Source organism: Bos taurus, chromosome 16, assembly GCF_002263795.3.
Source record: "Bos taurus isolate L1 Dominette 01449 registration number 42190680 breed Hereford chromosome 16, ARS-UCD2.0, whole genome shotgun sequence".
In the NCBI taxonomy this organism is placed as follows: Eukaryota; Metazoa; Chordata; class Mammalia; order Artiodactyla; family Bovidae; genus Bos; species Bos taurus.
In genome coordinates, this window is record NC_037343.1 from 70,398,592 (window position 1) to 70,422,645 (window position 24,054).

General features: G+C 38.2%; 1 protein-coding gene and 1 non-coding gene across 8 annotated transcripts in view; one reads left to right on the forward strand and one right to left on the reverse strand.

The window, feature by feature from the left end:
- Positions 1 to 24,054, reverse strand: part of RPS6KC1 (ribosomal protein S6 kinase C1) — a 204,089-nt gene that overhangs the window by 49,768 nt on the left and 130,267 nt on the right. The gene's annotated exons all lie outside the window — the stretch shown is intronic.
- On the forward strand, positions 12,644 to 12,716 carry TRNAG-CCC (transfer RNA glycine (anticodon CCC)). The gene has a single exon. It is a non-coding gene; the product is annotated as a tRNA-Gly (tRNA).

Here is a 24,054-nt window from a genome sequence, read left to right on the forward strand (position 1 = left end):
CTTATCATTTTGGAGACATTACAGCAGAGGTTGGCAAACTATTCCTGGAGAGATACAGACAGTAAGTATCTTAGGCTTTGCACCCCATGTCGTCTCTCGTGTAGAGAGAAGCACATGAAGCAGCAGTCTGAAATGGGCCGTGGCGGGAGAACTTGCACACAGAAATCTGTAAACACCCAGCAATCTGTCAGCACTGCATACACGGCCTTCTTTCCTGCCCTCTTCAGTGATGGGAGCCAAGGGTAAAAGAAGGTATCAAGCTTGGGGAAATAAAAGAATGCTGAGAACAAACAGGCGAGTTAAAATGAGGAACCTGTTTAAGACCTGATGAATCTGAAGTCATAGCGACAACTTCATCTTTGACCCCTCTTCTGAGTGCTTCATCGATCCTATTCTACTCCATCTAATCTCAAACAAATACTCCCACGGATACCTCCTTAACTCCTATTCTCTTCCCAAAGCCCTCTTCTCACTAAAAACAAAACCCAGTTTCACCTCTTAACAGTATTAAATAATATTATCACCCATGAAACCCCCTAAATCAAAAAGCTCCTTAAGTCCTGTGAGTTCTCCCGTCCCCACCTTCATGACCAGTGACCTAGAAGTCTAGTCAATTCTACCCCCTAAGTATTTCTCTTTTCCACCCTCCACTCTCCTTCACCTACCATGATTTCAGTGTTTACTATGTGCTATGCTTTAGTCACGTGGAATCATTGTTAATTCTTTCAATTACCCAGTAAGATAGTTTTACCATTCCCACTCCATATGTGAAGATATTACAGCTTCATCTGTAGAAGATACAATGGTGAAGTGAAGTGAAAGTCGCTTAGTCATGTCCGACTCTTTGCGACCACACAGACTGTCTGTAGAATTTTCCAGGCCAGAATACTGGAGTGGGTAGCCTTTCCCTTCTCCAGGGGATCTTCCCAACCCAGGGATTGAACCCAGGTATCTCGCACTGCAGGCAGATTCTTTTACCAGCTGAGCCACAAGGGAAGCCCATAATGGTAGATAATAATAGTATCTACCATTTGTGAGAATTTCAGTGAGATAATCTTTAAAAGTACTTGGTACAGCCACTTGTTACTATTACTGCTGTTACTATTATAGCTTCTTCTCCCTGCAATGTTCACCCAGCCCCTTATCAAACAAGCACTCATATTTCCATATTCAGCTCAAATGTCACTGATGCTTGTCTTCCTATGTGTTCCTACTGTATACGATACCAGCCTCTTCAATATGGTTTTATTTGGTCACTTTGGTCTATATCCCAACCAGACTTCAAGCTTTTCATCAGCATGTTGTAAGCAGAAAAACAGTTGCCAATGATGCTCATACCTTAATCTCCATAACTTGTGAATATGTTATGTTATTGGCCAAAAGGACTCTGCAGATGCAATTAGGATATAGACCTTAAAACAGATTACCTTGGATTATCTCAGTGGGCTCAATCAAATCATATGAACCCTTAGAGAACTGTCTCGGTCCAGAACTGTAATGATGCACAAAACTGATATGCCAGAAGGGGAAATCAGAGGGATTCATAGTATGAGAGAGAGGTGCTACTGCTGGCTCCAAGACACAGAGGTCCACATGTAAACACTGCACATACCTCTAGGAACTCACAGTAAGCATGGGAAGGAACAGGCAGCTTTTAGGCACAAAGACCAACCCTTGGCTGAGAGCTAGCAACCACAGTCCTACAACCCCGAAGAAAGGAATACAGCCAACAACCTGAATGAGCTTGAAAGTGGGTTTTCCCCCAGAGTCTCCAGGAAAGAAAGCAGCCCTGCCGGCACCTTGATTTCAGCCCAATGCAACTCATGTCAGACCTCTGATCCAGAGAACTCTGACATAATAAAGTGAGTTGTTTTAAGCTGTAGAGTTTGTGGTAATTTGTAATGCAGCAACAGAAAATTAATACAGGGCAGAAACTGTATTTCCTGCAACACATAACCTATCCACCTCCCAAAGTAACTGTTCACTAAACATATGTGAATGAATTTAAGCATAAAAGTTTGGAAGGTAGATAGCAATGTGGGAATGGAGTTTAGAAAATAAGTCAGGACTACAGATGTATATGAATAGCTAAGAATTCTCCATTAAAAATAATAGCTAAAGACAGGAGAAATTATCCTACTAGAATGCTTCAAGCAGGCACTGTGACGGGGTTTAAAGAATCAAATCACATAATTCATTCAACAATCTAATAAGGAAAGTATACTTTTTCCTTTTTTCTTTGATCACACCATGCAGCATATGGGATCTTCGTTCCCCAACTAGGGATCAAACCCACACGTGTGAAACTTTCAATACTGCACTATGCGGTGACCTGGGGACAGAAGCGAACTGCTCTGAGTTAGTAATGGGGGGTAAGAAAATGGAGGAAACGTATACGTATCTTTCCACAGAGAAGTATATCAGAAGAAGGAAAAACCCTGAAATGAAACAGTTGGCAGGATTATCAGGTTTGACCCTTCTTCAGACAGGGTAAGACTGCTCTCCCCTGGAACTCGTATTCACCACCAATCTTGAACCTCCAAGTCAAGGAAATACATTCAAAGAACCTGAACCTTGACAATCAAATTAATACCATGAGTGCAAAAGGAGGCACATCTCTGTAAAGGAGAGCTCAATAAACATCTACTGAGCCTGTAAAGACATTCAGTGTCCCTTAAATCTCATTTGTTTTCATATCTGTTTGTGACTCTTTTAAAGTCACTCACCAGATTCCAATCCAAAACATTTCACCAGGGAAAAGGTATGGAAGCCGTACAAAGGAAATAACTTTTTTCCTACCAGAAGCTTCTTAACCGACTGGACTATATGTACCTGTGTAAATCAGCAGTGATACCTCTTTGCTGGTCTCACTTAGCCATGAAGCATGAAGTCGATAGATAAAAAGGCCAAATTAAGATCGATGAACATTGGCTGAGAAGGGCTTTTGCTTACATTTACTTTCTCCTCCTACCAAGTTTGTTTGTGACCAGACAATGTTCACATTGAGGCAATAAACACAAGAACATATGTGATTTTTTTTAAATGTGCCCTTTGACTGTCAATTTCTCCCAAACAGGTGTTGGCTAAATGATTATAAATTGGCCTCTGGATACACCTCTTCAACTGAGCCGTACAGGGCTGGTGATAATATAATTAGACCCAAAAACATCAGGCTGGTGAATGCTTTCCATCTGTTTGGCAATAATGTTTAGTTAACAATAGTCTTTAAAAGAAGCACCTTCAACTTCAGTTCTTAAAGTTATTTATAGAGCCATTCTTAACACACCAGCACTCCTGCTAACAAGAGCTTTAGCCACTTGGAAATTATTAGCCATACGGCTGTATACAAAGAGAAACGACTGCATTTAACATCTGTATCTTTCCAAATTTACACGCTTCAACCTCATTTAGAGTCATTTCTTAATGAACAGTGCTATAGCACTGCATTAATATTATAGTTGCATGCACAAAGATCATAAGGAGCCAAACATTTTTTTAATGCCAACAGTAGGCCAATCTGTAATGAAGCTGTCAGCATAAAGGACAAAATAATAGCTTCTTTAACCCTCAAACAGAATTTGTTCGTTTGTGGACTAGAACACATCAATTTAAAAACTGCTCATGGGTTTGCTCACCTTTATAAAGACAAAAATCTAATCTAGTACTAATTTGATACAATTGTCTTTCCAATAAAAGGCTCCTAAAACCAGCTTTTATTTCATGATAAAACAAGTTCTATAACTCAAACTGTCATGAAATAATTATCTTGGATGGCATACCTTATTGAGAGAATACAATTAATGTATTTTTCCCTTTCATTTTTCACACTCACTTATCAGCACTATATTAGCATATGGTCTAACAGGAGAGATTACTCCATCTTTGCCCATGGTAATATATAGAATCACTGCTCCTAACTGGAAAAAAAAAAAGCAAACAACTTATCCCTCTAGGATTAGCCTCATCTGTTCTTCAATTCCACCAGCACAATGAGACTTGCCTACTTTCCTTTCACAACAGTAGCAAGAAAAGTTCCAGTTGATTATCAGTAAATTTTGTTAACTAGAATGGGGAAGACTTGACATTTAACTAGGTTTAACTAGGTACTACCTCTGGAAAGAGGGGAGGTGGGAGAGCATATCAAAAGTATCAAATGACAATTAATTTTTAGGCATATGAAAAATAAATTTGGAGAAAAGAAAAGAGACAAACAGCAATAAAGACATGATGAATGTGGTGAGGAAGTGCAGAAAGTTCCCTTCGGTGAAGATTATATGTCATCTATTTTTTAATTTTTTTAGATACTTAATTTAAATGCTGACATTCAAAGTCTGTAAGCCTCTAGAGTTAACTCCAGCTCCAATTCCTTTAAGAAGAAAGATTACCTGGGTAATCCAAGGGAACATCTCTCACTACTTTGGTGTCACTTATTTCACAGAACTCCAAAACAATTAATAAAAGTTTTTTTGTTTTTTCTTTTTTTAATGTTTAAGAAAGGCCTACAGAGATAGCCATACTGGGACAAACTGCCTTTCCTCTAACGGTTGTCACGGTATTATTCGTGTTGTCTGGATGTCATCTAAATGGACTTCAGTTGTGCAACTGATACCACTTAGAATTCACATATAAATATACCAGAGAACAAGGGGATCAACATAAGAAAGAAGCCAGAGAAAATAGAGAAGCCCACTCACACAAGTTAGCTAGTTTTTCTCAACATAGTTCTCAACACTTGACCATGAGTAGATTCATTAAATTCACCTTGGCAGCATTATAGGTACTGGTAATGTTATTCTTCTGTAGAAACAGTCACAAACCTAAAGTACTAAACCCTTGCTTTCCCTGTCAATACTACATGATGATAATAAAATGTTACTTACACTTATTGCTAAAACTCATCTCATTTCATAGGCTGAGAATATTCAAAATGTATTTTGACTGTTAACTGTTAATTCCATACCTTATTCTTAAGAGAGACATCTTATAAAAATTCAACAACCAGAAAACAAGGAGTACTTGGTGAACTTTAATACGAACAACTCTTCCAATTCTTCCCACCGGGGTCTAACTTTCTCTTTCTTGGACATCAGAAACTAGCAGTGTTCCCTGTACCACCGCCCAGCAACTAAAAAGCAAAGGATACTCAGCCTACCACTTCTGTCCATGAGAAACTGCAGCACCAGGAGTGTCAGCATGAACAGACAGTGGAGAGGCACTTCTTGCCCTTATGCCATGAAACCAGTCTGTTCTGGATGGTCCTGTGCTTATTCAGTTTCACTGATAAGAACTGAAGTATGAAGAGCAACATTAGACATGGATACTTACAACTCTATCCTAAAAGATGAAGAGTTCAAGGATCTGTTTTCAGTAAAGCATAAAAATTACCCTTGTGACTGACGGGAAACAGAAAAAAAATTCTTTGGCATCTTATCAGTGTTTTATTCTTGCTAGAATTTCCAAAATAACACAACATCGTGAAGTAAGTGAACAAACAATCCAAAAGGATATTGCTCTGTGGATTGATGGCAAAGCCAAAAACATCACCACGCAACTTACAGCAAGGTGAAATATCATTTTGAAGTGGGCTGAGTTCTCTAGGCATCTATATAGCCTAGAAATATCTTCAAATGCAGGAAACAACAGAACTGATCTACTAGGATTATATGCAATGAGCATGCAAGATCCACATTGTTTTCTAGTTATTAAATTCTAAATTATCGTAAATAAAAATATAGTTTAAATGTTTATCCAAACACATTTAATTCCCCACAACATCCCATTTCAGTTTACCTAATTTTCTTATCTGCCTTAACTATAAACAAATTGGGGCAGAACAAGGGGGAAAGAATGACATTAGGACAAGCAAGCAACACAAAACTAAGCTGGTAAATAACTAATTTCTCTAGGAGAAAACAACTGATCTTAGACGTCTTTAAATGCCCACACATTTGCAAAGGTTTGAGTATGCTAATTTTTTAATTAAAAGATATTTCAGCAGTGAAAGCTCTTTCATATGCACTACTGATTCTTCATCAAACGTTAACTTTCCAACTTAACACCAGTATAGCCGGTGGCAGCCTGAAGGTTCACCATCTGCTGCTACCCAAAGTCACTGTGGCCACCTTCAGAACATATGCATCAAAGCCTGGAGATAAGAGACTGAAGGAATACTGCCTAAGTCAGCATAAGGGCGATGACAAACCCAGAGGCAGGCAACAGGCAAGCTACCAGAAAATTTAGAACATCACGAACCATCAGTCACCTCTTCGAATACATACCCAAGGTCACAAGGGATTCTAGTGGCTGAACAAACAGCCAAGAGAAATACTACCACTAATGGCATTTACTTAAGTAAATAAGTGTGATGATTTTTTTCCTTAAAAGAGAGGGGATAGTTATTTTTTAAATCTCCTGTAATTTTATTCAAAGCAAGCATATGGTAAATGAAATATAAAATTGAAGTTATATTAATCTATGAATAATAATAAAGGTATAAGTATATATTTTAGGCAGTCAAAAATAAGGTACTTTGCTTTGAAAGATTTATTTTCTGTGTACCATCATACCCACCATTCAAATATTATCAAAGTACTTTGAGATGAGATTTTATAAAATTCACAAAACAGCAATTAAAAACCCTGATTTCTGGCTACTGAAAAATGTCATTTATTTAAGGTAATGATCATATTCACCACAATACTGCATAGAGAAACATAATATTGTGGTGTCTTTTAAAATATTAAAGAGAGAAACTCAAAAACCTGGCTATATTCAATTATAATACTGAATAATTGACATATTCATCTTAAAAGAAATTAACTAATATGAAATTTTCTTACACATCATCTTTGATTTCTAGGTTGGTTATTTTGGTTTCTTAAATGTAGTTAGAAAAAAGCAATATAGAAAATATGTTTTAGAGAATATAAAGCATCTTTCAATTCTTAATTTTAAAATGGCAACAGATATATTTAGTTAGAATTCATTCTAATCTTAATCCAGATATTTAAAAATTCTTCCAAACTTCCACAGCAAATTAGTTATAAATTAATTTAAATCTAGGGCATTATTAAGCATTCATATACCATAAGAACTGTCATGATGAAGCCCATTTGTCCTGCCCTCTATTTAAATTGAACACAACCTGTTGAGCACAACTATCTACAGTTTCTACAACCGAATACAGTAGTGTAGTGTATGTATGCGTGTCCCAGGAGAACACAGTTAATACCTCTGTACACTTGTAATTTCAATAATAATCATGATTTCTTAAAGGGTCATAGTTTGTCATTGTGAGAGCTAAAAATAGAGTTCAGTTCACTTCACTTCAGTCGCTCAGTCATGTCCGACTCTTTGCGAGCCCATGAACCGCAGCACGCCAGGCCTCCCTGTCCATCACCAACTCCCGGAGTCCACCCAAACCCATGTCCATTGAGTCGGTGATGCCATCCAACCATCTCATCCTCTGTCGTCCCCTCCTCCTGCCCTCAATCTTTCCCAGCATCATGGTCTTTTCAAATGAGTCAGCTCTTCGCGTCAGGTGGCCAAAGTATTGGAGTTTCAGCTTCAACATCAGTCCTTCCAATGAACACCCAGGACTGATCTTTAGGATGGACTGGTTGGATCTCCTTGCTGTCCAAGGGACTCTCAAGAGTCTTCTCCAACACCACAGTTCAAAAGCATCAATTCTTTGGCACTCAGCTTTTTTACAGTCCAACTCTCACATCCATACATGACTACTGGAAAAACCATAGCCTTGACTACACGGACCTTTGTTGACAAAGTAATGTCTCTACTTTTCAATATGCTGTCTAGGTTGGTCATAACTTTCCTTCCAAGGAGTAAGTGTCTTTTAATTTCATGGCTGCAATCACCATCTGCAGTGATTTTGGAGCCCCAAAAAATAAAGTCAGCCACTGTTTCCACTGTTTCCCCATCTATTTGCCATGAAGCGAAGGGACCGGATGCCATGATCTTAGTTTTCTGAATGTTGAGCTTTAAGCCAACTTTTTCACTCTCCTCTTTCACTTTCATCAAGAGGCTCTTTAGTTCTTCACTTTCTGCCACAAGGGTGGTGTCATCTGCATATCTGAGGTTATTGATATTTCTCCCGGCAATCTTGATTCCAGCTTGTGCTTCCTCCAGCCCAGCGTTTCTCATGATGTACTCTGCATGTAAGTTAAATAAGTAGGGAGACAATATACCGCCTTGACGTACTCCTTTTCCTATTTGGAACTAGTCTGTTGTTCCCTGTCCAGTTCTAACTGTTGCTTCCTGACCTGCACACAGATTTCTCAAGAGGCAGGACAGGTAAACATTATCAAAATAACTTTATCTTCCAAGAAATGTTATGAATATATTATGAATCATAACATTAAAAAAAAGAAAGTAAGCATATTTTGGTGGTGCTAAAAGAATTTGCAAAAACAAGTAATGTACTCAAAATTCAAAAACCAGTCATTCTCACACTATTTCATTCCTCCAAAGGGCACTGAAATATGGCTGGCAAAGTTTGTTTTCTTTGACAGACTAATATCAGGATCAGAAAAGATAAAAAGGATTTTAAGGATGTTTCTCTACTTCCCATCTAAAAGTCATTTGGCCAACACCTGGATTATTCATCCTTAGGCAAATAGCTAAATCTAGTCCTGCCCTACAGCAATACAAAACACATGTGATTCTCTGGAAAATAACCCAGGGAGTAATTATTTCAACCACAAATATGAATTTTAAATCTCTTATATTCCTATTAGCCGAATGTCAATGAATGTGAGCCATTCCTCAGTGATATCTCATATTAGGATGTGAAGTGAATGATTCAGTGAACAGTAACCTATACAGAAATGTCTTATATATATACACACACACACACAAACATAAATACATGAAAAAACTTTTACTTTGTATAATTTTTAAAATCCTAGGCCTATACATCTATTACTTCATAAAACATGCTTCTAAAGGACATGCTGTGTCTTTGTAAGAAAACAGGATATAAATACAGCAGAAGGCAGAATATAAAAGACAGAGAAATCAGGTTTAGAACAGAAAGGCTGAAGAGCTAGGAAAAACATCCACTTAGGAGGCTCTTCTCAGATCCAAATGCTTTAAAAGCTAGATCTCTACACCTTTGTCATTCTCATTTTGATTGTCTGTTTTCTGTTTTTGTGAAGCAACTTGCCCAAGGCCACAAAGAGATTACGCTAAAGAGAGGTTAAAACTCTGAAGTTCTGGGTTTATAGGCCCAAGTTCAGCTCATGTCATTCAATTCCATAATGAAACCATTTATTTTATTTTTTTGGTTTGAATTCTGAAGTTCACTTGGGATAATGATTTGACACTGTTAACTTTAGATGAAAATTAACTCAAAAGTATGATCTGTTATACTTAGCTTTAGATACATTTTTTTTTTTTTTTTTGCATTTGCCAGAAACACCTAATACTCTAGAGCTGATAAAAAATATCCATGAAATTAAAAGACACTTACTCCTTGGAAGAAAAGTTATGACCAACCTAGACACCATATTAAAAAGCAGAGACATTACTTTGCCAACAAAGGTCCATCTAGTCAAGGCTATAGTTTTTCCAGTGGTCATGTATGGATGTGAGAGCTGGACTACAAAGAAAGCTTAGCACTGAAGAATTGATGCTTTTGAACTGTGGTGTTAGAGAAGACTCTTGAGAGTCCCTTGGACTGCAAGGAGATCCAACTAGTCCATCCTAAAGAAAATCAATCCTGAATATTCATTGGAAGGACTAATGCTGAAGCTGAAACTCGAATACTTTGGCCACCTGACGCAAAGAACTGACTCCCTAGAAAAGACCCTGATGCTGGTCAAGATTGAAGGTGGGAGGAGAAGGGGACAACAGAGGATGAGATGGTTGGATGGCATCACCAACTCAATGGTCATGAGCTTGAGTAAACTCCGGGAGTTGGTGATGGACAGGGAAGCCTGGCGTGCTGCAGTCCATGGGGTCTCAAAGAGTCACACAACTGAGTGACTGAACTGAACTCAACTGAACTCTGTCTTCATCTCTCTGATTTTTAAAAACAAATGGATTTCACATATTGTTCAGTAGCTTGCTTTTGCCCCCATCCTAATAGTGTACTTTGATCATGTTTCCTTATCAGTGCCTCATATAGGTGTCTATATTCAGAGAGGCAGTATAGTATAGTGATGAAAACAAGGAGCAAAGAGTCGGACACGACTGAGTGACTGAACTGAGACTGAGACTGATTCATACTCTGCCTTAGTATTTTCATTCGGCTGCTAAATGTGCTGTCAATACACTCGAATAAATTTATAGGTTCTGGAAACTGAAATAAGTTCCTAAAAATTAGGAAATATATGCACATAGTTTGTATATCGTGTTCAAAATTGGAGTAGTGTGTACTCAGCAAATGCTACCTTTCAAAGGTAAGAGGCTGACACAGAGCCTACATCTTCAAGTCAATCATGTGTATCCAACTAAGTTGCCAATGTCAGAGACAGCCTGATTCCAATGCAGAAGAAAATGCTTCAAGGGCAAAAAAGCTTTAGATGCTATTATTTTTAAGTGTTTTAAATGAGTTTTGCACTTTTGTAGCAGATGGAGTCGAAATTTTGGTACTGATTAAAATTTAACAGTGTTTTAAATATGACCTAGAACATTTATTTAGTTTAAAAATCCAAGTGCTGATGTTCTTTAAAACATTCCAAAGTATTTCAAAGCACATATGAAACACAAAGACACAACACTCATTCTCAAACTGACAATTTCATTGACTGCAACTATTTCCCTGCCAACAATCTTCACGTGTATTCCGTGAGATGGTGAAAAAAGGAGAGGGATGAATGCTTGGACAGTTTTCAAAACCCCTCTCTTGCTCTGATCCTGAACATGTGGTATAGTTTGAGGTGCAGCCTCACAGAGTATGTGAAACCTTAAAATACATGTATTATTTCTTTTTGTCCCCTTTATAACTATTCAGCAAGCATTTATTAAATCCTTACTGGATAGACAGCAATATGTTTAATTAGGAATTATCAAAGAAAGAAAGAGAGGTAAATAAGGTATACTTTCTGCCCTCTAAGACAGGTTAACAATATATTTAAGGCAACTAAAGTGAAAATAAGACACAAACGAACACTAAGTTTAATTCAAAGAAAGGAAAGATGAATATTACAGTTGAGGAGGTAAGCTTTCAACTATGTCGTGAAGACTGGACTGTATATAGGCAGGCAGGAAGGAAAAGAGAAGAAAAAATTCACAGTTGAAGAAGCTAGAAAGAAAGCATGCTCTTAGTCTCGCATACCTCTGAATACAGCATTCCTTTAGCCTTCGATGAGTAACCCTACTCATTTCTCATGTCTTTACTTTACTTTCTTTAACCTCTGGAGAGCCCCAAGTTAGGTACCCCTCTTACATGTTCTCATAATTCTCTAGTGTACTTCCCTCACTGAAAACAGTTTCACATTGTACTGTAACTGCTATTTCCCACTAAATTATAAACTCTGAGAGGGTACAGATCAGGTGTTTTATTCACCATTATATCTCCAGTGGCTATTATCACATTTGACATATAGCAGGAGCTCAACAAAATCACTGCAAATGGTGACTGCAGCCATGAAATTAAAAGATGCTTACTCCTTGGAAGGAAGCATATGAAAAAGCAGAGACATTACTCTGCCAACAAAGGTCCATCTAGTCAAGGCTATGGTTTTTCCAGTGGTCATGTATGGATGTGAGAGTTGGACTATAAAGAAAGCTGAGTGCCGAAGAACTGACGCTTTGGAACTGTGGTGTTGGAGAAGACTCCTGAGAGTCCCTTGGACTTCAAGGAGATCCAACCAGTCCATCCTAAAGGAGATCAGTCCTGGGTGTTCACTGGAAGGACTGATGTTGAAGCTGAAACTCCAATACTTTGGCCTCCTGAAGCGAAGAGCTGAGTCACTGGAAAAGACCCTGAGGCTGGGAAAGATTGAAGGCAGGAGGAGAAGGGGACGACAGAGGATGAGATGGTTGGATGGCATCACTGACTCAATGGACATGAGTTTGGGTAAATTTTGGGAGTTGGTGATACACATGGAGGCCCGGCAGGCTGTGGTCCATGGGGTCACAAAGAGTTGGATACGACTGAGCGACTGAACTGAACTGAACTGAGGAGCTCAACAAATATTTTCTGAATTAATGAATGAATGAAAAAATAGAAATAGAAAAGACCTGGAGAGAAATGGTGAGGAGGTAGGTCAATTAAAATAAATGGTCCCTACCTGTTTTTAAGATAATGTGAGTAGAGAGGTATCATTCATTTATTTATTCATTTTTTTCAACACATATTTATTGAGTATCTGCTGTTTCTAAGTCACTATGCTAAATGTCAACTATGCTAACTGTCAAAAACACAAAATTAAATAAGATATAGTCACCAAGCTGGTATTTGACATCTTATAGAGGCTTCCTCTTCAAAGACACATTATCTTCTGCCCAAGATTTAGACTATCTTTCCTGTCTAAAATTAATAGATGTCTATGATACTGTATCAAAATACAAAAAATGTTAATTTTCAGGAAAAAAGAAGAAAAATACTTGGTATTTGAGGCATGTGAAGGCTTGTTGAAGGAGGCATAGAAATAGTATCAAAAACTACCATACAGGGATTTCCCTGGTGGTCCAGTGGCTAAGACTCTGCACTCCCAATGCAGAGGGCCTAGGTTCGATCCCTGGTCAGGGAACTGGATCCCACATGCCAAAACTAAGAGCTCGCATGCCACAGCTAAAGAACCCACACACCACAACAAAGATCGAGGATCCTGCATGCTGCAGTTAAGACCCGGAGCAGCCACATAAATAAATATTTAAAAAGTAAACCTACCGTATAATATGCATGAATGCTACGGCAGAAAGGTTCAAGGCATTAAAAAGACACAGCAAAAGATATTTAAAAACATAATAATTCTTTCAAAAAAAAAAAAAACATAATAATTCAGAATGAGACAAAATTAAGTGAGGAAGGGAAAAAAAAAAGTCACTCCAGGTAGAGGGGTACATCCTGTGTAAAACATGATACCCTGTGTACCTTACAAGTTCCACAGGGCTATACCCAAGGAAGCATGCTGAGGTGGTCTGGGAACAGTCTTTGTGGCTTAGATAAGAAGTGCAAACATTACCCTAAAAATCTATGTGATGGTATTAAAGGCTTATAAGCAAGAGAGTTACTAGCTTTGGAAAAATCACTTTTCTAAAGCATCCATTTTATGAATTATTCTGACAGCAGTGTCAACAATGAACTGGAGGAAAATCAGATTAGAGGCAAGTATAGTATATATTAAAAGGGGGATAAAGGGAATAGTGTATGCCTTTAAACTTACAAGTAACTTGGGATGCCTAAGTTTTGATTTGAAACAATTGAAGGTTAGTTGTAACTAGCAGTGCCCAGAAGGTACTGGGTCAACTTGAAATAATTATTCTAGCTATACGTCATCTACAGGATTCTTTGTCCTATTTTGGTGAAAAAAAAAATTGTTAACTTGAAAAAGGTCAACAAAGACATGTTGATCAAAATCATGGATACCACAAAGCTGAGAGGTCCACACAAAGTGTTAAATTTAACATTCTCTGAAACACAGATCACTATCCCCTGTAGAAACTGGTGATGGACATGGACGCCTGGCATGCTGCAGTCCATGGGGTCGCAGAGTCAGACATGACTGAGCAGCTGAACTGAACTGAAAGAAATTTTTAAAGCTATATAATAATGACTACAAAGAAAACAAGAGAGGAGATGAGAAAAGATGGAAGACAGACAACAGAATGAATCGGATACTACAGACAGCTAAAGCAGGGACTGAAGAGTGGCAGTGAAAACAGGGCTTATATGAAGACCTACACACCAAATGGATGAGGACAGTGGTCCTCCTTCAACCACTGGGCTCCCAGAATCTTGGTTGGTCTAATACTACATCCCTCAGTAAGAGACCGGAAAGTTCTTTTCTAAGAAAACCAAGTAGCCTAAAAGATAAGGCATATAGATACTGAAACTATTAGGTCTCCTAATAAAACATCTGTATCATTATCCAAATTGAAGGTCACCAAATGCCCAACTCAACAAATGAAAATAAAATAAAATAAAATCCCACCAAAACAAATCACTGTGAAATTCTGAAAGAGTAGGGTCAGAAAGAAGAGCCTATAGGCCTCCAGCAAGCAGAAAGAAGGTGGGGGTGGGGGAAAGGTCAGGAACTGGAATCCAATATAGAAGATTGATGAAAGGAATTCCCAGGAAAACAAGTGAAAGTGTGATGAGGGTATCTATGCAGAAGACCAAGAGAACAAACCAACCCAGACTTGAGAAGAGCAAAGAAGGAATCCGAGAGAGAAGACTACAAGAAAACCACTGATCCAAAGTACTGTCTGAGGCACCTGATGGTACTGAGACATTTTAAAGTTTTATTAAATGGTTTAGTAATAAATGTAAAAAATAAGAAGGACAGGGACATAGGAAAAAATAAGAGGAGTGCGATGGGGAGAGAAGGAAGCAATATATTAACCCTACAGAAAAAAACAAAAAGTGTGTACAAGGAAAGTCTGAAGATATTTCAACAGATTGAAATTTTGGTCAAATTTAAGCAAAATAAAACTAGAAGAAACAAACAGAAAACCAATACCAACTGGAAAGACAACACACTGTCTTGAAATAACTAAAAAAAATGGTTATTGGAGAAGGGCAGTACTAAGGACTAAAGCAGCAGTACTTGGCTCAAGAGAAAAAAAAAAAAAAGACTTTTTAAGAGTTTCAATTGTGTAAAATGGAATGACTGACTGAGACATTAAGTAGCTCAGTCTTTACTCACACTTCTTTATACTCCCTTCCATGTTGTTTTAGAATTTACATCAGACCAGATCAGATCAGTCACTCAGTCGTGTCCGACTCTTTGCGACCCCATGAATCACAGCACGCCAGGCCTCCCTGTCCATCACCAACTCTCGGAGTTCACGCAGATTCATGTCCATTGAGTCAGTGATGCCATCCAGCCATCTCATCCTCTGTCGTCCCCTTCTCCTCCTGCCCCCAATCCCTCCCAGCATCAGAGTCTTTTCCAATGAGTCAACTCTTCGCATGAGGTGGCCAAAGTACTGGAGTTTCAGCTTTAGCATCATTCCTCCCAAAGAAATCCCAGGGCTGATCTCCTTCAGAATGGACTGGTTGGATCTCCTTGCAGTCCAAAGGACTCTCAAGAGTCTTCTCCAACACCACAGTTTAAAAGCATCAATTCTTCGGTGCTCAGCCTTCTTCATAGTCTAACTCTCACATCCATAGCTGACCACAGGAAAAACCATAGCCTTGACTAGACAGGCCTTTGTTGGCAAAGTAATGTCTCTGCTTTTCAATATGCTATCTAGGTTGGTCATAACTTTCCTTCCAAGGAGTAAGCATCCTTTAATTTCATGGCTGCAGTCACCATCTGCAGTGATTTTGGAGCCCCCAAAAATAAAGTCTGACACTGTTTCCACTGTTTCCCCATCTATTTCCCATGAAGTGGTGGGACCGGATGCCGTGATCTTCGTTTTCTGATTGTTGAGCTTTAAGCCAACTTTTTCACTCTCCACTTTCACTTTCATCAAGAGGCTTTTGAGTTCCTCTTCACTTTCTGCCATAAGGGTGGTGTCATCTGCATATCTGAGGTTATTGATATTTCTCCCGGCAATCTTGATTCCAGCTTGTGTTTCTTCCAGTCCAGCATTTCTCATGATGTACTCTGCATAGAAGTTAAATAAACAGGGTGACAATATACAGCCTTGATGAACTCCTTTTCCTATGTGGAACCAATCTGTTGTTCCATGTCCAGTTCTAACTGTTGTTTCCTGACCTGCATACAAATTTCTCAAGAGGCAGATCAGGTGTTCTGGTATTCCCATCTCTTTCAGAATTTTCCACAGTTTATTGTGATGCACACAGTCAAAGGCTTTGGTATAGTCAATAAAGCAGAAATAGATGTTTTTCTGGAACTCTCTTGCTTTTTCCATGATCCAGCGGATGTTGGCAATTTGATCGCTGGTTCCTCTGCCTTTTCTAAAACCAGTTTGAACATCAGGAAGTTCACGGTTCACATACTGCTGAAGCCTGGCTTGGAGAATTTTGAGCATTACTTTACTAGCGTGTGAGATGAGTGCAATTGTGCGGTACTTTGAGCATTCTTTGGCATTGCCTTTCTTTGGGATTGGAATGAAAACTGACCTTTTCCAGTGCTGTGGCCACTGCTGAGTTTTCCAAATTTGCTGGCATATTGAGTGCAGCACTTTCACAGCATCATGTTTCAGGATTTGGAATAGCTCAACTGGAATTCTATCACCTCCACTAGCTTTGTTAGTAGTGATGCTTTCTAACGCCCACTTACATACTGACCTGTATCTCTCCACTAGACTAAAAAGAAGAAACAAGTCCTATACAGCACCCAGCAGTGGCTGTCACATGGTGGCATTCAAAAGAAGCTTGTTAAATTAACAAATAAAAGAGCCTAAAGCTGAGCAGCCATTCAGTGGGGCACTCCAGATGGGCCAGAAGATATGTAATTCACTGGGTCAGATGACCTTAAAGTCCTTTCTAACCCTGAGCTTGTATATGCCAAGCCATTAGGAGGTAAAATGAAACTAGCTCCTTGATTCCAAAATTACTTAGGTTATCACATTATAAAACTGTCCATACAAATCTATCCCTAAAAATATATTAGATAATCATACTTTAAATACAAAAAGAATGAGTTCTTTAGAACAAAAAAATACTCTATTAATCTATTAACATTAATATCATAGGTAAAGAGTTTTGCAAGTATAGAATCCATTTTTATATATTCAATTATAGTTAAGACGTATGTTTCCAAGAGACAGAATAAGATATTAAAGTACTGAACATAATGAAACAACCCAAATGCATGTGTGTGTGTTTATCAAACATGTACAGGTATATTAGATGCCATTCTCTAAAGACGATATTACTAGCTATAACCAAAGTCTATTTTGATTTCATGTATAAAAACTGTGGCTAAACTACATGTCCTTCAACAATATGCATAAATTAGCTTGTGGTTATTAAGGTTATCAGCACAATCCAACTCTTTTGTTAACTGTTCCTTAGCTTCTTGAAGCAGATATAGGTTCACAACAAAATTGAACAGAAAGTACAAAGTTTCCATACATCCCTCCTGCCCCAAACAGCCTACAAGCTCCACCATTGTGAACATCTTGCAGCAGTGGTACATTTGTTGAAACTGATGAACCTACGGTGACACACTATTATCTCCCAGAGATCACAATTTAGAGTTCACTCTGGGTATTTCAGTGGTTTTTGAGAAATGTACGACATGTATCCACCATTATATCAAGCGGAATAGTTTCACTGCCCCCCAAAATTCTCTACCTATTCATCCTTCCCTCCTCCTCCTGATCCCTTGTAATCACTGATCATTTCACTGTCTCCCTGACTTTGTGCCCTTTCCAGAATGTCATACACTTATAATCGTACAACACGTACCCTTTTCAGGTTTGTATGTTTTCCTTGTTTGGGATTCCCAGGTGGCACTAGTGGTAAAGAACCCACCTGCCAACGCAGGAGGAATCAGAGATGCAGGTTCAGTCCCTGGTTAGGAAGATCCTCTGGAGGAGGAAATGAAAACCCACTCCAGTATATTTGCCTGGCATCCCATGGACAGAAGAACCTACAGGGCTACAGTCCACGGGGTTGCAAAGAGTCTGACGCAGGCAGCATGCACATTTTTCACTGAGAGATATGCATTTAAAGTTCCTCCATGTCTTCACAGTTTGATAGCCCATTTCTTTTAAGCGCTGAATAATTTTCCATTGTCTAGATGTACCACAGTTTATTTATCCCATGAAAGGCATCTGGTTGCTTCCAACTTTTGGCAATTATGAATAAAGCTGTTATAAACATACACATGTAGACTTTTGTGTGGATGTTAACTTTTCGACTCATCTGAGTAAATAAGTAATAAGCACAATTGCTGGATTATATAGTAAAAGTATGTTTAGTTTGGTAAGAATCTGTCAAATGTCTTCCAAAGTGGCTGCACCGTTTTGTACTCCCAGCCAGCAATGAATGAGAGTCCCTGTTGTGTCACATCGTCTTCAGCATTTGGTGTTGTCATTGTTTCAGGTTTTGGCCATTCTAATGGCTTCCCTGGTGGCTCAGCAGTAAAGAATCTGCCTGTAATCCAGGAGACTTGTAGGAGACGCGGGTTCAATCACTGGGTCGGGTCAGGAAGACCCCCTAGAGAAGAAAATGGCAGCCCACTCCAGTATTCTTGCCTTGGAAATCCCATGGACAGAGCAACCTGGCAGGCTATACTCCACAGGGTCACAAAGAGTCCCACATGACTGGGCAACTCAACAATAAGTATCTAGAGGTATTCCATTGCTGTTTTACATTCCCCTGATGATGTATGATGTGCAGTATCTTTTCATATGCTTACTTGCCATCTGTATACTTCCTTTCGTGAGGTTCCTATTAAGGTCTTCAGCCCATTTTTAATTGGTTTGTTCATTTTCTTATTGTTAGGTTTTAAAAGTTCTTTGTATATTCTGGGTAACATTCCTTATCATATATGCTTTTACAAATATTTTTTCCCAGTCTATAACTGGTCTTCCTTATCTTGACAGTGTCTTTCATAGAGGAGAAGTTTTTAATTTTGATGATGTCCAGCTTATCAAATATTTCATGGATCACGTCTTTGGTGTTATATCTAAAAAGTCACTGCCATACCCAAGGTTATCTAGATTTTCTCCTATGTTGTATTCTAAGGTTTTCATACCTTTGTGTTTTTCTCTAGGTCTATGATCTGCTTTGAGTTCATTTTTTTCAATGTGTCTGTGTCTAGGGCCCCTTTAAGGCCTGTGTCTCGGGCCCCTTTAAGGCCTGGGCCTCGGGCCCCTTTAAGGCCTGTGTCTCGGGCCCCTTTCTTCACGTGAATGTCCACTGGCTTTGGTGCTTCAGTACCATCTGCTGATGCAACTATCTTTTCTCCATGGTACTGCCTTTACTCCTTTATCAAAGACCACTAGACTCTATTCATGTAGATCTATTTCCAAACTCTATTCTGTTCCATTTATCTGTCTATTCTTTCACCAATCCCACACCACTGTCTTGATTTCGATAGATTTACAGAAAGTCTTAAATTCAGGTAGAATTACTTCTCTGAATTTGTTCTTTTCCTTCAATATTATATTTTCTGGAACTTCTGTCCCTTTATAAAAACTTTAGAATCGTTCTCTCAATATCCACAAAATAGTTTGCTGTGATTTTGACTGAGACTGTACTAAATGTATAAATTAAGCAGGGAAGAACTGACATCTTGACGATAACGAACCACCCTACATATGAACATGGAATATCTCGCCACTTATTTAGCTCTTCCTTAATTTTTTTCATTAGAGTTTTATAGTTTTCCTCATATACAGTTGTATATATTTTGTTAGATTTATGTCTAAGTATTTCATTTTTTTGGAAGTGCTGATATACGTGATACTGAGTTTTTAAATTCCCCTTGTTCACTGCTGGTATATAAGAAAGTGATGGACTTTTATACATTAACCATGTATCATGCAGCCTTCCTATAATAGTTTATTTTTTGGTGCATTTTTCATATAGACAATCATGTCACCTTCAAATGAAGTTTTCTTTCTTCCTTTCCAGTTTTTGTATCTTTATTTCCTTTTCTTACCTTACTGCAATCGTGAGAACTTTCAGTAGGATGCTGAAAAGGAGGGATGAGAAAGGACATCCTTGTCTTGATCACGGTCTTAGAGGGAAACTTCAAGATTCTCAGCATTAAAGATGATGCAAACTATAGGAGCTCTATAAAAGCGCATTATCAAGTTGAGACATTTTCCCTCGATTCCTAATTTGCTGAGAGTTTTTATCATGAATGGGTACTGGATTATGCCATATGTTTTTTCACAGTCAATTGAGAGGATGATGTGATTTTTCTTCTTTAGCTTGTAGATATGCTGGATAACATTAATTGACTTTGAAATATCAAACCAGCCTTGCACACATGGGATAAATACCATTTGGTCACAGGACATAGCTCTTTCTATACATTATTAGATTCAAAATTCCTAATATTTTTGTTAGGCTTTATTTACTATGTTTATGAGAGACACTGGTCTATAACTTTCATTTCTAGTAATATCTTTACTTCTGTTGTTAAGCTAACACTGGCCTCAGTGATTGAGTTAGAAAGTATGACCACTGCTTCGATCTTCTGGAAGAAATTATAGAATTGGTTCAATCTCTTCCCTAAATGTTGGTGGGATTCACCAGTGAATCCATCTAGGCCTGATACTTTCGACTTTAGAAGCTTATTAATTATTGGTTCAATTTTTTTTAATAGATATAGACCTACTCAGATTGAATATTTCTTGTGTGAGTTTCAGCAGACTATGTCTTTCAAGGAACCGGTCCATTTCATCTAGATTATTAACTTTGTGTGCACAGCATTTTTCACAGTATTCCCTTAATACTTTTTTAAGGTTTATGCCTAAAATGAGGTTCTCTCTTACGTCTCTGATCTTAAAAATTTGTATCTTTTCTCTTTTTTTATTAGTTAACCTAGATAAAAGCTTATTGACTTTTTAACAGAACCAGGTTTGGGTTTTGTTGATTTTCTTTTTTGATTTCCTGTTTTCAATTCTTATGATTTCTGCCTTAATTTTTATTATTTCTTTTCTTCTGCCTGTGCATGCCTGCTAAGTCGCTTCAGTCGTGTCTGACTGTTTGCAATCCCATGGACTGTAGTCCACCAGGCTCTTCTGCCCTGGAATTCTCCAGGCAAGAATACTGGAGTGGGTTGCCATGCATTCCTCCAGGGAATCTTCCTGACCTGGGGATAGAACTCATGTCTCTTACATCTCCTGCACTGGCAAGAGGGTTCTTTACCACTAGTGCTACCTGGGAAGACCCAGTGTTAGTCACTGAGTCATGTCCAACTCTTTGCAATCCCATGGACTATAATCCGCCAAGCTGCTCTGTCCACGGAATTCTCCGAGCAAGAATAATGGAGCAGGTAGCCATTGCCTTCTCCAGGGGATCTTCCCAACCCAGGGATCGAACTTGGGTCTCTTGCATTGCATGTGGATTCCTGAATCCATGCCTGGTGGACCACAGTTCATGGGGTTGCAAAGAGTTGGACATGATTGGGCGACTCCCTATTTATTTTGCTCTTCTTTTTCTCATTTCCTAGGATGGAAACTTAGATAATTGACATTAAATCTTTCTTCAATTTTAATATATGCATTCAATGCTGTCAATTTCCTTCTAAGCACCACTTTCACTACATCTCACAAATGTGAATTGTTTATTTCTCCTTTCAGCTTTATCAGTTTTCTGAATGTGCACATCAGTATACTACTACTAATATACCAAACTTATATACGGTGAATGCATGTCTAGGGCCGCTACATGTTCTTAGTGGATTAACCCTTTTATCATTATAAAATTTTCCTGTCTCCGGTTAATTTTCTTTGCTCTGAAGCCAATTTTTACATTTTCTGTTTGTTCTCTTTGTTTTTTCTATTCTCTTTTTCTTGCCTTCCTGTGGGTTACTTGAATGCTTTTCAGAATTGCATTGGGTTTATCTAGAGTGTTTTTTAGTGTATCTCTCTCTACTCTAGCCATCAGATACAAATAACATCGCTGCCTACTGGTGTCATCATTTTACCATTTCAAATGAAGTGCAGAAACCTTACATTCCTTTATACGCCTTCATTTATAATTATCTTAACTATTTTCTCTTCACACTTTTAGAACTACATCAGGCCCTCATGAAGCAGACCACCCAGGGCTGGTGCTCTGTGACAAGCTGGAGGGAGGGGGCGGGGCGCAGTGGGAGGACGGGGGGACACGGGTATACCTGTGGCCCATTCATGTTGATGTATGGCAAAAGCCATCACAATACTGTAAAGTAATTATCCTCCAATTAAAATAAATAAATGATTTTTTTTTTAAAGGAACTACATCAGACAGGATACTTTTTGTTCAACCATAAAACAACTTAGAATACTCAAGAGGGAAAGGAAAACATCCACTCGTATTTCAGTCTTTTGTTCTTTCTTCCTTCTTAATATTTTAGAATTCCTGCTTTTATTATTTCCTTTCTGTTCAGAGAACTTACTTAAGCTATTCTCTCACAGCAGACTATCAAGTGGCAAATTCCCTTAGTGTTGCTTCATCCTTTTCTTCTTGAACACTGTTTTTCAGGACACAGAAACGGGGCTGGCGGTTCTTCAGCACTCCAGTGCTGCGCCACGTCCGCACGGCCTTGGTGGTTTCTGGTGAGAAATCCACTGCCATTTGAACTGTTTCTCCTCAAGAAGTAAAGTGCTGCTTTCCTTGCACCACGTTAAAATGAAAGACTTTCCCATCCCAGTTAAAGAACAGAAAGTCACTTACTCCTCTTTGAATTCTAGACCAAGACACAACGACGTAATTACTGTCCCTCTGGGTAAGGACATCTGAGCGTCTTGAACCACGATACTAGATGGCAGTCTCACGTTATACCAGTAGGTGTCACTCTACATATGATGCATTAAAAGTCACTTAAGTCTCAATTGCATCCCTTCAACAAATATTGACCAAGTGTCCATTATGTGCCAGGCATGATTCTGGATGCTGATATTATAAAGGTGAACAAGAAAGACATGATCTTATTTCCATGAAGCTCACAGTCTAGATATTAATGAACAAATCTGCTTTACTTGTTTTCATTATAAAAGTCTGTCAAATTCTATTCCAAAGGAAATTTTATTTTCCTAAGTTATTAGAGAATAACATTTAAAATAGCTCTTAAAGAACATATAATAATTAAACAGAATTAGAGAATCTATGTTCAGTACAGGTGAGATTGGGGCTTCCCTGGTGGCTCAGTGGTAAAAAATCCACCTGCCAATGCAGAAGACACGGGTTCGAGCTCTGGGTCAGGAAGAGCCCCTGGAGGAGGAAATGGTAACCCACTCCAGTATTCTTGCCTGGGAAATCCCATGCACAGAGGAGCCTAGTGGGCTACAGTCCATGGGGCTGCAGAAGAGTTGGACACAACTTAGCAACTAAACAACAGGTGAGATTAATGTATCCAGTTTATTTTCTAGAATTGACACAACACTTCTCTCCCAAACTTTTAAGTTTCTAAAACCCAAATATTAGGTACCCTTCATTACAATGGAGAATTAATCTTAAAAAAAATTCAAAGTTTTTTAAAATCCACCTATTCATGTTTTTACAAGAGACTATTACAAATTTTTAAAGATTATTTGCAAAGTTTATTAATTCCAAAGTACAGATTTCTTTATTTCTACTTAGAAAAGTTAAAACGTCCACTTCTAAACACCAACATACTCCCCCAGTTAAGAGAACAAAGATAATAGTGAATTATCGTTCTCAGCATAGAACTTAGGGATTCCTCCACTGTCAACACCCTTATTTGGATAAACATGTGAGACTCATAGCTATTACCAGGACTTAAAGGTGACCTGCTCATGGTTAAGAGTCGAGCAATGAAAGGTCATATTTGTCAAAATAAACAGATCTAAGACAGGGAGCAGACACGGTACCTCAAAAAAGTATATTTGCCTGCACAGAAATCCAAGAACTTTTAATTAATCCAAGAAATATTTAACTGCTATTTTACTTCTCTGAATTCTCAAACAGAATTTTCTCTAATCTGGGAAGGCTAGAAAAAAATATGGTTAAGGAAATATTTCAGGATCAAAAGTTCTATTGCTTAGAATTCTTTAACTTGAAAATTTAGTCAAATAAATTTCTCTGAGACAAACTGATGCTGATAAGAATTTTAAAAGACCACAACATCTTCATGTAATATCTAACCTAATATTCCTTTTGAAATACCTCAAACTCTTAGTTAGTATTCAAATTACCTGAAATATATTCCACATTATTCAACTTTAGCTTAGAATCACACACATACTTTAGAACACAAGAAGCAGTGAATGAATGCGAAGTTATAAATAAACACTAAGGTGCTTCATAAAGGATTGACTGACATT